The sequence below is a fragment of the Octodon degus genome, unplaced genomic scaffold (genome assembly GCF_000260255.1).
Source record: "Octodon degus isolate 3935 unplaced genomic scaffold, OctDeg1.0 scaffold00023, whole genome shotgun sequence".
Lineage (NCBI taxonomy): Eukaryota > Metazoa > Chordata > Mammalia > Rodentia > Octodontidae > Octodon > Octodon degus.
In genome coordinates, this window is record NW_004524599.1 from 20400894 (window position 1) to 20404682 (window position 3789).

The window sequence follows — 3789 nt, forward strand, 5'->3', positions numbered from 1 at the left end:
AAGCAAGTTCCCATGTCTTCTCCACCAGTTAGACCTGCCTCACCGCATGGTTTTCCTCTATAAAAGTCCCTGCAAGAGACAACTTCCCGGGGAACTACACGCTCAGGCCCCCCTCCTGTCCCTGTCTTAGAGAGGAGCTTTTCTTTCCTTCAATAAATATATTCTGCTCATAACCTCCGTTTATTCCTAAAATTCATTCTTTGGTTTTAGAGAACAAGAACTCGTGCAGGTCAGGTCCAGAGATCGTTTTTCTCTATGTCATTTGGAGGTTCCCTATACTGTTTGGAGGTCACCCACCTGCGATCAGTTTTTCTCCCTGTATCAGTGTGGCCCTAGCAGCCCAAGTCAGGGGTCTTCTGCTGTTTCTGTCTGTGCAAACGAACAGCTGCACTAGAGAAGGATGCGCTGTTTTGTTTGCTGCTTAACTCCACATTGTATGCTTCAGCGTGCAAAAACACTGAACCACATAGCTGGGTGTTTGGAACCCAGGCCTACATCGGGGATCAGGACCACAGGTGCTGGGGTCTACTGGTGAAGACCAGCGCTTGGACCTCGCGCTGGACCAGACCGGGGCTGATCCTAACTGGGAAGCGGGTGATGTCTAAAAGATCCACAGAGCACACTCGGAGGACCGGCAGGGGCGGGGCCAGTCCACAGTGACCTGAGCGCTCAGCAGTGCCTGCTCTGGCTGCCCAGAGCCTGCCGTGTGGGGCGGTTCTCAGGGGAAGCCTCGGGCACAGAGGGCAGTGCCGGCCCGCGAGCAGCAGCCTCAGGCCGGGCCTCTGTCAGGGGTCGGGTCACCAGGCCGGGCCTCCTCCCCGTCCTGGCCCCGCGGGCCCCGCCGGCTGCCCGGGGATGTGGCTTCCACGCAGCAGGGCTTGTGCACGTCTTACTCCTTCCTGGCACATGAGAGGGGCAGCAGGACAGTATCTGCAGGTGAATACACGTGGATTTGTTTACTCACTCTTGACTATGTAGGAAATTAGAAAGGCGAAGACGAACAGCTGGCTCTACATGGAACCAACCTAGCTAAGAACGAAAACCACAGAACCGCGACAGGAGCGAGCGCCCAGTCGGGAGCTGCTCTTCCGGCCGCCGGTGCTGCCTGGGCTCGAGGCTTCTCCACCACCTGCCGGCAGCCACATGGAGTCGTACTTGTGACTTTACTTCTTCAGAAATGTTCTTCTTGGGCCAGGGAGATGGCTCAGTGGAATAAGTGCTTCCCTGGCAAGTGCAAGGGCCTGATGTTCGATCCCCAGTTCCGCTATAAATAAATAAATAAATAAATAAGAGTTTCTAAAAAAATGGCTAGAAATGTTCTTCTGCCTAATTCGCTCTGTTACCAACACTGGATATCCTGCCTAAGAAGATAAAAAGGTTATGCAAGTATCTTTTATTTCACTGTATGAAAGTTAAGAAGTAAAATAAAACAGATGTAAAACAGATTTTAGGTTGCATCTTAGACAACTGATAATCAACACTAAGCCTCCCCATGGCTGGCAGCCGCTCGCATAATCACGGAGCTCACTGGCTCGGCCCAGGCAGAGGGGAGCGCGGTGTTGCTGTTCCCTTCGCCAAGGAAGGCCTGTCCAGCCAGTCTGCCATCCTGTGGAGCAGGTGCCCAGGCCTCCGTCCCTGGCACCGTGGGTGCGCATCACAGTGCCCCCCTGGCCGGCACCTTGGCCACTCTCAGGTTCTCGCTAGGCAGGGAACACGGTCTGTGGCCTCCTGTTCTTGAGAGGGGCCGCAGGGTGAGCGCGGGGCGCAGGGCAGTCTCGGCAGGCTCTCCTGGTGTCCAGCAGCGACCGCATGAACCGTGGAAAGCCCTTCTCCTGGACACAGAGGATGCCACCGCCCTCCCCTCCGCAGAGCAGCACCGCACAGACCAACTCACGATTCGGCTTGCAGCTCCGTCATGGGTCTCACCATCTTGGCTCACACGTGCCACAGCACACATTTACTGCAGGCAGAGCTTGTGATTGATTCCTAGTGCAACGCTGGGATTAAGATGTGTGATGGCTGGTCAGCCCATGGATTGGAGACCCCAGAAGATGGCATACAAATAAAGGGCGGAGGGAGGCTGTGTCCCCTGCTGCTCCCTCTGCCGTCTGCACCACCAGGCATAGCTGCCTGTGGAAGCTGAGCAACCACAGTGGAAGTCAGTGTGGAGAGTCCTCAAAAAGCTAGGATTAGAGGTCCCATTGTACCCTGCGACTCCCCTTCTGGGTATCTTCCTGGAAGAACTAAAAACATCACACCACAGTTATATATGTGCACCCATATTTATAGCAGCACAGTTTGTCAGAGCTAAATCTTGGAAACAACCCAAATGCCCATCAACTGAGGAATGGATAAGAAGATGTGGTATTTGTATACAGTGGAATACTACTCAGCCATAAAGAAGGATAAACTTGAGACTCTTATAAGTGGATGCAACTCCAGACCATACTTGTAAGTGAAATAAATCAGACCCGCGCGTGCACACATCGTATTGTCTTGCTGTTATGAGAAGCTGAAAGCACACACAAGGCCTAAAATGTGCAACAGATGACGTGAAATGGAAAGAAACTGTTCAAAAGGAAAGTGGGACTAGGGTGGGGGAAGGGGGAAGGGAAGATGAAAAAATACAAAGTTATACTAGTAGTGTCTTTCACTTCAGTAAAAAGAAAGGTCTGTGCTAAAATCATTTGGAGAATTTTATAAGCCCCTATCTTGTATGTGGACTACTTTAAAGATAATACTCAATGTACTAGTGATATTTTCCTATTTCTTGTTGTGAAATGTTACTTTTTCAATAAAATTTAAAAATAAGGCTTGTCTCCTCTCTCCGGTGCCCCTTTCGCTGCCCTCCCCGCCTGCTGCCCCTCAGCCAGGACACCGCCTTGGAGCCAGCTGATCACAGGTTGAAAGCGCCACAAACCGAGCCAAACAGACGCTTCCCCTTGGACTCGGGGTCAGGTATATTGCCTCAGCAACAAGAAAATTAACTCAGATGCTGACTCCATTATGGGTTTACCCTTATCGACCTGATGACCTCCTGATGTAGGAAAAACAGGATTTTTCTTCCATTTTTATACTTTACCTTCTTTATTTATAATTTTTATTCAGCCAGGTGTGGTGGTGCAGGCCTGTAATCCCAGAATTCTGGAGGCTGAGTTAGGGGCAGCCTGGACTACACGGCGAGACCTTGTCTCGAAAATAGTTTTCCTTAGTACTACTCAAATAGCCAGTTCTCAGGCTGTCCACAACAGGAGGGCCTTGTAGTGCACAGAAAGCCAGCATCCTTCATGGGTGTTACCAACCCCCGAAAGGATGCCTGAGCAAACTGTTCCGCACCGTGCTGGACTCACCCAAAGGGCAAGCTTATCCCAGCGAGCCCGCTGTCGGCGGGGCCCTCTAACGCCTGCGGGGCCTCCCACTTCCTTGGTGCACGAAGTGCCTTTTTTCTAGTAACGGACAGAAACCGCAGCAAGCAAGCAAGGGCCGACCGCGTCTGCTGCAGCTCTCCCTCGGTGCCATCGCCACCGGCGCCAGGTGACCTGGCCTCGGTGGCCCCGCCGTGGCCGTCCCCAGGGACGCTGTCCCGCGGGAGAGGCGAGCGGCTCGAGGACCGCAGGCTGGCCCGGGCTGGGCTCCTGAGCCCGCGGCTCCCGGCGAGTGCAGTTGTACAAGCTGGCTTTCTGCAGCCGCCCTTCCTCTTTCACTCCTCCGGGCCCGCCTCCCCGGCGGCCGGCAGGGCGCCCCGCCTTCCTGGGTCGCGGCTGCTCGGGGCCCGCGAGCCCGCACCCG